We start from the raw sequence: 13762 nt of genomic DNA on the forward strand, positions 1-13762 counted from the left end.
CAGCAGGAAGAGGAGCAGAGAGGCAATGTGATATCAGACTTTTAAACAGTTCAGCCTCCTTGAGATCAGAGACAGCTGAGAGGCAATTTAATATCCGCATGGGCAGAGGTGAGAAGAGGAAGTTTTAGACAAGAGAACACTAGAGTTTTGTTCTGATTTGGTCGGCTTTTATTCCCCTCTGTTCGACCTCGTCCCACTCAGCTTCTTTCATCTTGTTCTCTCTTTTTTTTAATATATATTTACCGGATCTGTTTGTTCTGTTTTGTTTTTGTTGTAGCCGCAATTTATTTTCCGCTCCAAGTAAAACTAAAAATCTCATTGTCACAATATTAAAATAGCTGATACTGATCCATCGTTCTCTATTCCATAATCTCAAATTGCTAATTCTACATTAGGCAGCAAGGATGCTTTAGCATCACTTTACTTAGAGGTTCTGTCAATAGCTTTATTTATTTATTTATTGAGGTGAAACTTAGCAGGGTAGATATCCATCCCTCCATTTATGGACTTTATTACATCTCTCCTAGGAGAAAAGCCAGGATACACCTGGACGGGTCCTCCAGGGACAGCCTGTCTGCCTGCAGGGAGCTCTGTTGTCAGATGGAGGCAGTGTATGTGGTACAGCCGGTCTTTGGGCCACTCTTACTCGTGTTGTTGTTGATCTGTCAGCCACCAGCTGAGAAAAGCAAAGTTAGAACGTACAAAGTGCAGAAGTAAAACTGAGTGTCAAAAACAATGAAAAGTACCCACTGCAATCACTGTCTGTGTTTTCCATACTCTATTTTTTTGTCTTTAAAGTTTATTTTGCGGTTCTCCCGTTGCTGGTGAACTCTACTATCGCTATTCCTGTGAGGCGACAGTGCTAACCACTTTAACCTTTGCCACCAGGCTAAATGTAATTTTTGTTCCACCATTAGAAAAAAATAAATAATATATGAGGCAAGGATTTGAGAAGTGCACAGCCTTAGGATTAAATTTAATTAATGGATGCTTAACGTTTAGCCAAAGATGTGGCCTTGCTCTTGGTACCTCCCTGGTTGATGTTGGGTGGCAGGTGAGATTAAGGTAATGCCTACCACCTACCATAAAACATAATGCGTGGCCCAAACAACTGAGGAAAAACTCAATAGTGCACGGGCGAGAGTGAAACACAGCCTGGGTGGAAATATCCTCCTATTTTCTTAAGTGGATTGCGATTAAATTAGGTAAAGACAGTGCAGTCATCTTCTTAGGATGATTTGCATTTATTGTCACTATCCCAATTATTTATTTTTTATTCAGCACCTCTTAGTGTTTCATATTGATTGTAAATTTAGCTGTAAATTTCTGGCTTTCCTCTCAGCTTCAGCTGTGTGAAAACCTGCTAAATTAAGATGGTGAACATGGTGAACTTTTATTTAACCTATTAAGATCGCCACTGTGAGCACATTAGCAAGCTGATGTTGTCATTTAGCTCACAGCGTGACAGCTTCTGCAGCCTTACACAGCCACTAGTGTAGTTGTATTATGGAGAGCTGGATACTGTATGCCAAAGATAAGGCCAATACTTTTGTGCCTTCTGTGTTTATTTTGGAGTTGAGTGGCCTACTGCAGCCTCCCACTGGATTTCACTCAGTCTGTAGACTAGGCACAGGGGAGGTTATTAAAAAAAAAGCCATAACACAAGATTAAAAGCTGATGTTGTTTACAGTTATAGGTGTGCTTCACAACTTTCACAAACTAAATATTTTTTCTTTTTATATTTTTATTACATAGGTAATAAAAAGATGTTGGTCTGGAGGGGATTGTTATTGCTTTGTATAGTGCGAGTGGCTAAAGAAAGACTGGTAAAGTTTTAGAGATAGTTGATACTAGAGGGTAGATAATGAGACAGCTGATATAGTTCAGAAGTCTTGAGACACTCCTCATTTCTTTATATTTTGCTACCAAGGAGCAAGCTTTCTTGTTTTGTTTTGTTTTTTGTTCCTTTCTGAAGGTCTATCAAGGTTTTTTAAGTGTTGTGTCTATACACAACAGAAAACTTAGCAAAGAACCATTTTTACATTATATACATACATTATATACATTACACACATACACTGTATTTTACACTATTCTTGAGTCGAGGAAGATGATACAGTCTGACAGGAATGCAAAAGGGTTTTTAGACCAACAAGATGATACCCAACGATGTATTAGCCAAACGCACGGCATATTTTAGCTTTGTGTGCAGTGTGTCGTTAAAAAATCTGAGGAAACTAGACAAGTGGAAGACAAAAGAAGAAGTGCTGAGACTAAAAGGCTATCTATTATGTACAGCAGGTGAACAGTTTTTGAAAGTCTTGTCTGTAAGAAATGGAAAAAAAGAATCCAACAAAGACCTGATGCAGGACCTGAGAGATGCATCTGACCCTTCAGTTGATCCAACTACTGCTCACTGAAGTCTCATCAGTGGAAGGGTGGCTGTCAAGAAGCCATTGTTAAGGAAGGGAAATGGGGACAATAGGCTGAGTTATGCCAAATTACGCAAGAACTGAATTGAAAATCAAGGCAACATGTCTGATTGAGTGATAAATTTAAAAATTAGAAATATTTGGTCCAATCATTATCAATATATATGGAGAGAGTGACAACTGTGAGGATCTACAGTAAAACATGGTGGAGCCTCTGTTTGATTTAAGGCTGTATTTCAGCCTGTGGTGTTAGGGACATGTCGAAATTATTGGAATTACAAAGACAGCAAAGTACCATCAGATCCCAAACACAATGTATTGAAAGTATACCTGGATAGAAAAACACCCAGTAGATTGCCGACCCTTAATCTCGGTCACTCTCTCGAAGCTCTAAAACTTCACTCCTCGCATTTCGTAGTGTGTGTCGTAATCGCAGGTAAAAATAGAGGCCTACATATTTGCAACAATAAACATCTGTCAAAGTGACACACAACACTGTATAAGTCATGAAGAACTGTCTTTATAAACCTAGCTCAGGCTAGACACTATTGTCAGTCCTACCTTCAGGCAGGAGAACTTCGTGATTGTATGACAGCTTGTGCATTAATAATGTAAGTCACATTTGAGCCTGGAGTTATCACAACCATAAGGTGGGTCAACTGTAGAGTTCTCATGTGACATTGTTCTGCTGCAGGCAGAGAAATATTCTCTTTACCTTTTATTTTCTATTAAAAACACAGTTTCAATGAAAAGATCATAAACATACAGACACAGTGTTTTCATTTTGTGAATGACTTGATTTAATTAACGGCTGAGTAGTTGCAGCACTTTACTTCAGGGTTAGCAGTATACTTGTGAATTGATGATTATGATTTTCCTGTAGTTACATCTTTGACTATTTAATCTGCTACATGTCAAATAACAGGCTTCCTGAGAATAGAAAAGATGATGCCTGATGTGTAATAACATTGTAATTTCACCTCTTGTTTTTTTAGAAAATTAACAAAAAGTATAAGAAAAGTGTATTATTATCATTATTTTGGTCATTTGTTTGTGTTTTTTTCAGGAGTAATGTTACTATGTTGATGAAGAAGTTAATGACGCGCTGATTGTGGATGTATTTTTCCACTTATGATTCACTTTAGATTCGCCTACCTTTAGATTGTTTTCTTTTTGTTATGTCACTCATGAGGGACGCAGTATGTGAGATGAACTCTGTGAACTTAAACTGAATGAACTTTGCTGATGAACACCGAAAGGTCATTGCTGTGTTGACGTGGAGTGGCTGATTCACCCATGATGCTTTGTCCTTTCCCATCGTGACAGTGAGGTTGAAGCTCAGTCACTGAGCTTACGTGCTCTCAGACAAACTGGGTTTGACTGGCTACTTGATCCTTTGATAAAACTGAAAGTGACCTTTAACGTGTGCACATGTCGGTTTTTTCACTAACGATGCTCAAAAATCAGCTTGAGAGGGTTTGAAATGGACAGAATTACATAAGCAAGAACCATACACAAAAAGGCTGAACTGAAGTGAGAAGTTGAACGGTACCACTCCTCGTTTTAGTTGTCTCATGTCTGCAGTCGGGTTGTCACCATAATAGAATTTCAAACTTGATACTAATCCTTAAGACGCAGCATAATGTTTTGATACCATGTTGTTATTAAGATAGTGGCTAATGTTAATGATAAAACAACAATGTGGGGGTTAGTCTCATTTAACAGAAGGATACAATTATTTGTTTTGAAGAAAGTTTCTCATAAGGTCCCAGATTGAGGCTGGATTATGGTTCTGTCAGCTACTAGAACTAGAAACAGCAGCAGCCTACCTTAACAACCAGCATTGAAATACAAAATTTAAAAAATTAAAACAAAAATCCCCCAAAACCCTCTTCTCTTCTCTTCTTTTGTTTTGTTTTTTTGCACTTTCGAACAGCATCTTAAAATATGTCACATATACTTTATAGTTACTGTGTGATCATCACACAATGTAACATTGGTGTTGCTCTTAATGTTATTTTGGTATTTTCCTATCTTTATTTTAAAAAGATCAGATTTTTTGTTCATTTTTATTATGATATTTAAAATCAGGTTTCAGGTACTTCTCTGGGTATTGGTATTGACTTTGAAATTCTATTATTCTCACAATCTTATATCTGAGTATGTATTTTTATGAGCACATTAGTCTGCCATAATCTTAATACAGTATTTGCATTTTAAATATGCAGGTGTACAGCCAGTGTTTTTTTTTTTTTTAAACTGCTGCAACAAAGTAATTTACCACATCTGGAAAACATAAAGTATGACTTTATTTTAAAAGGTTGGTTAGCACAAAGGTGGAAACAGCTCGCCAGGCTCAGAATAAGTGAAATAATAAATAAATTAAAATATTCCTGACAGGATCTCTAAAGCTTACAGACTATTACGATTTGTGTGTTAATCCTTACAAAAAAGAATGTAAAACATGTTAGTGTTACAGGGGATTATGGGGTTTTGTGTTTCTTGAAGTCAAGAATGTTTAAGTACTAACTACATGAATCAATTTATAAAATAGCCATACATCCATATGGACAAGGTGTTTGTAGGAGATCCTACACTTTGTGAGTATTCCAAATAATATAATGCCATCAAAGAGAAATGGCTGTACCACTGGAAACAGGATACATTTGTACATGTAAACTCAATCAGTGAGACTTAAGTTGTTTTTCTTTGACTTCCCTTAATGATAAAGGAAGAAAGTGGAAGTCAGGTCTTTAGATCTCTGAAATATTTTACCTTAAGTTCAGTTTTTTGGGGGTTATTGTTGTGCGCGTATTTCATGATCAGACTATGTTAAAATATTGCGGCAAGCTATTTTCTTAACTCCTGTGCAGTATGTTGTATTGTTGCCATCATACCCTGCTTCTTAGGGACGTGACCTAGATCCTTCACAATGACAGTGTGTTCTCTGTCGCTCTATTTCCACCATCTCCCCTTCCCCCCTCTCTCTCCGTTTTTATTATATCATTCACTGGTTTCAGATTTCATCATGGGGATCAAATTTTCAGCAAAGACACAGATACTCTGTGGTTTTCTTTGAAAATTGATTTATAGGTTTGAAAAAGCCTTTTTGGTTGACTTTAGATGTGGTGCAATACCTCTGACTGGATTCCAAATCTGTAATTTTGTCAGATATGCCCGGCCCTGGAGCAGGGTGCCGCCGGTGCGTCGAGCCGCCTGGGGGGCTCTTCAACTGGTGGGGGGGATGGTCACATCTTGCAGGAGCTTTCTTCTCTTCAGGAACTCTCTGCAGGAGGGGGAGATACAGGAGAGGTGGAGGAAGATCTCAGCCTGGGCGTTTACCGTCTTATGTAGTCTGGAAGATGTGTGGATGGTGGGGTGGGTGCAGTTTTCTCTGTGGTGGGGTTGGGTGGACTGTCCAGGGCTTTGTGGAGCCGGAGGGCGCTACTGCACTGGGCCCCGGTCTGATGGGCCTGGGCCCCTCTTCCCTGGCGGGTCGCGAAGGGTGGGAGTGCCTACTGGGGTCAGCGGGGGAGCTGGCCCCAGGGAGGGGTTACCTGCCCCTCCCTTCCTTCCCTCCCCATCTCCAGCTGCCTCCCTCTTCCCGCTCCTCCACAACCACCCACACATGCAGGGCCTTGGAGTGGGGGTATGTCACCAGGGTGCAGAAGAGGCTACCCCCCTGTCCCCTTCTGGCTGCCTCTGCCTCAATTTTATCCCACAACTTAGACATTCACATTATTCACACTCTCATTACACATACATATAGGATCTTGGGGGTGGGCACAATCACGGAGTCCAAATTACCATCAGGGTGTATACCTCTCCCCTGACGTCGTTGCCCACCTCTCAATTTTAAATACACTTAGTCATTGAGGGCTAGCAGGAGGGACTATGCGCTTACCTGCTGCTCCTTGGCAGGTAGCTCCATGCCCTCCTGGGTTTTAATTGCACCTTAGAACACATATGCATCAACACTACAATGAGCGGGTGGAGGGAGGTTTGGAGTCTTCTCTCACCCCCATTCTCTGCGACCTGCTGGAGCGGGGGGGCTAGGAGGAGGAGTTGGCCGTCCGACTGCGGTCTGGGGTGTGGGGCCTCCCTGCTGCTGCGGAGTCGGGGTGGTCTGCCTCTCCCCACCGCAGGGAAAAGGGTAACACCACCTGGGTCTGGGTGCAATTCCCCCTTCCAGGGGCAAGGGTACCTAGACCCGGTTTGTAGAGTACGCTTGGGGAGTGTGATTGTGTGTACAGCGTCTCTTTATGTCTGTCTCCACGTTGGTTGAGTGTGGAGTGAGTGCACATGAGAGCATGAGGGTGGGAATGGATGTTTGTGTCTGTGTGTGCCTGTATGTCTGTGTCTATATGTCAGGTTGGGTATCAGACGCCACCTCTCTGGGGACACCTCAGGCCCTCCAAGGTTTGGAGGCCTATCTCCACCCACCACCACTTCCCCTGCCGGTGGCGGACTCCCTCAGGTGTCGGTGTGTTGGTGGTTCTTTGTGTCTGGGGGTGGGCGTCCGGGTACACACCGGCTCACTCCTTGGCGGCCGCTTGTCGGGGCCTGGGGCCTGGGGCCTGGGGCTCGCTCGGGCCCCTTTGGAGGTGGGGTGCCCCCGGCCTCTCGGCCTAGGGCTCGGTCACTCAGGCGCAGCTGGGGGCCGGCGGAGCTCACGGGCGCGTCACTGCAACTCCCCCTGACTTCTGCTCCGCGGCTGCTGGGCGAGCCCTCATCTGGGACTCTCCTCAGCTCTTACTGGAACAGTGGCGCGGCTGCCCCTCTGTTGGTCTTCCATGGTCTCTTGTGTTCTGGGGGCCTCTGGATGTCTGGAGTTTTGATCTCCTCCATACCCGCTTCACACCCTGGAGGACGGGGCTGTGGCCCCCCCACACTCCCTAGCAGATCATTACATGGAGAAACCTTTGGAATGCAAGCATGCTGATCCACACAGGTATGCACACATGGGTATTCACAGACGCGGACTAAAGCTTTCTTGGCTGCTGCCTCAAAGCACACTGTGCGCTGTCTATCTTGCGTGCTGCACAATATCGTTTATTATTTAGTAAATATTGATATCTATGACTAGCTAGTTTATTGTGATGGTGCTTTGTTTTCTCTATTATTATGTTACTCTTTGTTGTTTGCTGTCTCCTCTGTTTGTTTTTTTTGTTTGTTTGTTTTTTTCTCCATACAGGTGACCCAGGAGTTCTTTTTTTTTTTTCTCTCTCTTCCCCCCCCCTTCTCACCGTCTCTTCTCCCCTTTGGTTTTCTTTCTTTCTCTCCCCCTCTTTCTCTCATTCATCCCCCCTGTCCTATTTATTAAAAAAAAAAAAAAAAAAAAAAAATGACAAAGGATGAACTGAAGCTCTGCCATCACGTAATGTCGCATACTGCTGTTTCTGATGTCATTTAGAAAGAAAAAAAAAAAAAAAAAAAGATATGCACCTCTAAGTGACCTCTTTTTGTGTGGTGTGAATGAAAGATTTAGCTTCTTTTCCTAATACATGAGACTCACACTCTACAGGCTGCTTGTGCCAAGCCATAGATAACTTCTGTCTGTCTCAGTGTGTGCTGGTTAGTTTGTGGGAGATGAACTTGCCTACAGCAAGATGTGTTGGTGCCATGAGAGACCTCTGAAGCTCTATACTATCAAGTGCAGCATGGCTAATTAATTTTTGATAAGACTGAGAGGGCTGACTTGTAGGTTAAAACTCAAGAGGCTGGAGGCTCAAGAGGCAGAAGCGATGGAGGGTGGAAGAGGAAAAGAGATAGAGATGCTCAGACTGTGATCTTCATCCAGCCTTCATCCTGCCTTCACACTCAAACGTCACACTTAAACTTACGCTTATTTACCTTTGAGCATCTTTGTTTTGAGTCGTAGTCAATATATGAAGAAATATAACAGCCCCGCGTTTTTATGACCACTTGGGGGCAGCAGAAGCAAACTGTGAGGTCAATAATTACATATTTTGGATGACATGGTGAATTTGTTAGTAAATGGTTTCTTATTCACCCACTTTCTGGAGCATTTTCAGGTAATCTGATGAATGAGCTCTAGCTCTTTTTGTGCTCTGCCTAGCTCAGTAAAACACCTTGGGCATTAGTTAATAATGTTTGCCAGTTTGCTAGCTTTTGTGATAAGCAGGTAGTCCACAGTGGTTTTATTAAAAACACTTAAAAAAGCAGGCTTCTGCAGTTGAAAATGTGAGAAGTGTGGGTGCAGTGGGGAAAACCAGAACAGTGAAGTTATGGCCTGGAAAACGATGACTTTAAAGTTGTTATTAGAGGAAATGCCGGATGTTAAGATTCGAGATCAGTTAACTAAGTTTACAACTTCGGTCTAAAAACAGTGCAAAAACCTAGCCTTGTCCTATGAGTATCAAGTAACCTGATATACTGTATTGGTGTCTGTGAAAAACAACGCCCAAATCTCCTGGTTCTAAGCAGGAAGTTGCTTTTTCCTGGCTTGGTTTTCATTTGATTCATGACTTTATGAATATCTTCACAAATAAATTTTTAAAATCAGCCATGTACCGATGAGGCCTTCAAGCTGAAAGTAGTTAAATCGTTACTTAATAAGCCATCACTTGCCCCAGCTGTGTTAGCTAATTAAAGGCCAATCTCCAATGTTCTTTGTTCATGTAAATGGAGAGTCCTCTTTACACACTAAGGATAGTTATGGAGTTCCACAGGGTTCTGTGTTAGTACCACTTCTGTGGATATTGTACACGCCTCCCTTAGCCAGTGTCATTAGAAGACATAGCATACAATTTCACTGCTATGCAGATGATACCAAACTTTATCTGTCCAGATAACACACATCAGTTATTTAAAGTGTAGGGCTGTCTCACAGACATGACCTCTAATTTTCTCCTTCTAAATTCAGATGAAACGGAGGTTATTGTACTCGGCCCTCAAAATCTTAGAAATGTGTTATGTAACCAGATGCTCGCTCTAGATGGCATTACCTAGGCCTCCAGTAACACAGTGAGGAATCTTGCAGTTGTTTTGGACCAGTCTTTCAATATGCATATTAAACAAATATGTAGGACTGCTTTTTTCCATTTGCACAGTATCTCTAAAATTAGAAGCGTCCTGTTCTGCAGAAAAACTCGTTCATGCATTTCTTACTTCTAGGCTGGACTATTGTAATTTGTTAATATCAGGATGTCCTAAAAACGTCCTGAAAAGTTTATAGTTGATCTAAAATTCTAGTGCAAGATTACAGGCAGGGACTAGAGAAAGAGAGCATATGTCTTCTATATTGGCTTCTCTTCATTGGCTCCGCGTTAAATCCAGAATCAAATTTAAAATCCTTCTCATCAAATACAAGACCTTGAATAATAAGTCCCCATCTTATGCTAAAGCCCTCAGAGTACTGTATCACTGCAATAGAGCACTTATCTCTCAAACTACAGGATTATTAGTGATTCGTAGATTGTTTAAAAGTAGGATGGGAGGCAGAGCCGTCAGCTTCCAGGCCCCTCTTCTGTCCAACCAGCTCCCAGTTTGGATTGTTGCTATGACTTGGCGCTATATAAATAAGACTGAATTGAACAGATAATTAAAAAAATAACAAAAACCTCTTTAATAACAAAGAAAATGTTTTTATGAGGCAACAGTGAGAGTCCTCTATCTGTTGTCTGCCTCATCAGTTGGTTAAGATGAGTATATAAACTAAACTAAACAAGGCATACAGCCTGAGGGCTGCGCTGAGAACATCTGCTAAAGAGCTGGAGACTCATGATGCTGGGAGCGAGTGTGTATGTACTTATATGTCTGCGTGTGAATGTCTTTGTGAGGACCAGTGTGAACTGCAAATATTGGGAGTGTGTATTTTAAGGTTAATACTTAGTTTTAGGTTTAAAAGTAAAGTATTTATGATGGGGTGAGAAGGTGGGTCATGCATTATATCAATTGGTTTTCTAGTAGAAACTGTAAATGTGTTTATGGATGTGTGTAGTGGTGAAAAAGCTCACTGCTGGGAAAAGAAAGTCTTATTCTTTTTTGCATTAAACCCTGTTAGAAATGATCAATGGTGGTTGCACTGACGGGAAGATCAAGGCGTGTATACAATACGATCTCATATCCTTAATTTATTTGATATATTCAGCTCAATTACGGCAAATGGACAGAAGTACAGGATGTGGAAGAACTGTTTCTCTTCAGTTATATTTTGGGTTTCAGATGGTTTACAGTACTGTGCAAAACTCTCCATGACACCCCTCATCTTTATATTTGTATTGCAGGAGCCAGACTTTTTTATCATGTTTAAAATGTTTTGTTTTTGTTGTAGTTTGTTTTGTTTTTTTCAAATTTGAAGCCACTTCACACTGACCTTTTGAATTATTCATGCATATAAAAGGCACCTAACTCTAGGGATGAATCAGTGTTGTGTCTACACATAACATACATCTTACCAAACAGCCCATTTTAATTAGTATCTTTAGGCACTTTGTTACTAGCAGCCTGTTACAATTTTTCTCCTATTTCTTTAAAAATGGCAGAAAATACCAAAAGTAATTATTGGTACATCTTAGCATTGTGTGTCCCAACAAACTATCTGCAGTCGATGAACAGTGAAGAGTGAAAGTTGGTCCATCTACTGTTCACTAAAGCCTCATCAGAAATGGTCTCAGTTGAACGGTGGCTGTCAGGAAGTCATTCGTAAGGAAGGGAAACCAGGAGTAAGGGCCAAGCAATGCCAAATTACATAAAAACTGGACTGAAAATCAGAGTCAACAGATCAAATGGAATAATGAAACCAGATGGGTTATTTTTGCTTGAAATCATCATCAATATATACAGAGGACGTCAGGAGAGAGGTACAAGAGCGAGCGTCTACAGCCATCTATAAAGCATGGTGGAGGCTCGGTCATGAGTTTGGGCTTTGGGCCCTTCAGACAGTGGTGTTGGAGATCTTGTCAAAATTGATGAAAATGTGAATGCAGAAAGTTATCATGAAATTTTTATCCACCATGAAGTATTTGGAAAGTGTCTGATTTGCGACTGCTTCATTTGCCTATTATGACTACAGAAAATACAGAATTCTAAATAAGTAGTGATGTTTTATTATAACAAAAATAATTATTATAGCCACTTTGATGGCAAAGAAAATCTTTGCATGTGACAAAAATGTCAGTTCTCTATCTGTTGTCTGCCTCATCAGTTGGTTAAGATGAGTATATAAAATAAACTAAACAAGGCATACAGCCTGAGGCTTTAGCAGATGTTCTCAGTGCAGTCTGAGAACATCTGCTAAAGAGCTGGAGACTCATAATCCTGGACGTGTGTGTATCCGCTTGTATGTCTGTCTTTGTAAGAACCAGTGTGAACCTTTAAATATTGGGAGTGAGGATCTTTTGGGCTGTACAGTACTTTGTTTTTGTTTTAGGGTAAAGAACTGGTTCTAGGTTTAAAAGTAAAGTATTTATGATGGGGTGAGGAGGTGGGTCATGCATTATATCAATAGGTTTTCTAGTACAAACTGTAAATGTCTTTATGGATGTGTGTAGTGGTGAAAAAGCTCTCTGTTGCATTAAACCCTGTTAGAAATGATCAATGGTGATTGCACTGACGGGAAGATCCACGAGTGTATACAATACGATCTCATATTCTTAATTTACTTGATATGTTCAGCTCAGTTATGGCAAATGGACAGAAGTACAGGATGTGGAGAAGAACAATTTATTATTATATTTTGTTTTCAGTTTTGAAGGACCTTTTGAAAGCCTGAAGAGTTACCACTTTTGCACTACAAAAAATTGCAAGTCTCTCTCCTTGAAAGCAAAACATCAAGAAATAATGGGTAGCTCAGTACTTTATCTGCCTCTGGTGGACAGCTTTTACTTACCCTGTTTCACTGGCCATCCTTCTATGCTTCTTGAAACTTCCATATGTTTTAGCAATTTGAACTTATTTCCATCCTGAGGTACCCTCAAGTATGACTGTCGCTGTAGCTCAGCGTTGAAAACAAATTAAAATCGTTTTTTTTTTCCACGTTATCTAACAGTGAAGGCAATTCCATGTTGGATTGTGTGTTACTGCTGCACCTCTGAAACACATCTGGTAGGAACACAGCTTGAAGCAATTAGAGGTGTGAGGAAGACTGAGAGAACAGGTAGAAGTTGTTGCAGTGACAACAGCGGTTGCATGTGTATGAAGAAGAGAACACCCAGGGGTTTTTATTGTGATTATACAAACATCATGTTGTGGTAAATTATATAAAATCACCACAATCGGGTTGTACTAGTAAAAAAACGAATCACAGTGGTGTGTTTAAATAGTCCTTTTTTATGATGGGGTGTTGTGCTATGCTTTTTTTTATCTTCTTTTATCAACATTGACTCTTTAGTTTTATTTCATAAATATTTTAAACAATGGATTTTGATGCTCATTTGTTAACATGTCACAGAAAATTTGAAGTTTTGTTAACTTTTGGTAACCTACACTTACACCTGACACTGACGTGCAAAACGTAGTTAGAAAATAAGTCGTGTTAACTGCTCACTCTTGCACACATGGCCTCGTGCTGTGAGAGCACTCGGGTAAAATGCATGACTGCATTCTGGAATAACTGTCGGGATGCTTAGTTTGAAAGAGATATGAAGCGGCATGGCACAGTGAAGACAATCTGCTAAAAGGAACAGACAAACTATCGTGTGAGTCAAAGGAAGAATTTAGATATCCTCTCATTTACACTCAAACCACTCAAACTGACATTTATCAAATCTAAACCCTGCTCTGGACTGATGGGACTAAGTTTGGAAAATCATCACATTTTAGATTCCCTATACACTTACTTTTGAACCTTCGTTTCTGAATATGGTGTAACTGAGTCTAAATTCAAACCACAAATTTCCCATCGGAGGTGACCAGTGGTTAACGGCGGAGAATAAAAAGCAGCTCTTTCCTCCAAATTTTGAATTGGTGGTTTGTTGTGGCTCTCAATGTTCGGATAAAGACATTCATCTGAAACTGTGCGACAGTGATGTGATGTTTTGTTTCGAGTGATCTCTTCGCATTAAAAGCCCCCTGTTCAGTCAGAGACCATCTCTCCTTCCAGCATATGCTTGGCCTCTACTTGATGAATTATGTACCCTCACAAATTACCAGTCTTGCCACCCGTCTGGCAGCCAATTAAAATTTTAAGATACAGATGTTGTCGACATTCTGCTAGATTTAGTTGGCACTTCATCTAAATGTGCTTTTTGATATGTGTGTGTAGTGAGTGTGCAACATTTGAAAGAGGAATCCATTACGTTAATGTGACAGAACCGGAAAATTAAAGAAGTCTAGTATCTTGAAATTTCTTTAAAGGCTGCCAACGT

General features: G+C 40.6%; 1 protein-coding gene across 2 annotated transcripts in view; it reads left to right on the forward strand.

Annotated features, from left to right (window-relative positions):
* The window catches only part of b4galt2 (UDP-Gal:betaGlcNAc beta 1,4- galactosyltransferase, polypeptide 2), a 239931-nt gene that overhangs the window by 8586 nt on the left and 217583 nt on the right, over positions 1–13762 (forward strand). The window lies entirely within an intron of this gene.

Source organism: Rhamphochromis sp. 'chilingali' (assembly GCF_963969265.1).
Source record: "Rhamphochromis sp. 'chilingali' genome assembly, chromosome: 16".
NCBI lineage: Eukaryota > Metazoa > Chordata > Actinopteri > Cichliformes > Cichlidae > Rhamphochromis > Rhamphochromis sp. 'chilingali'.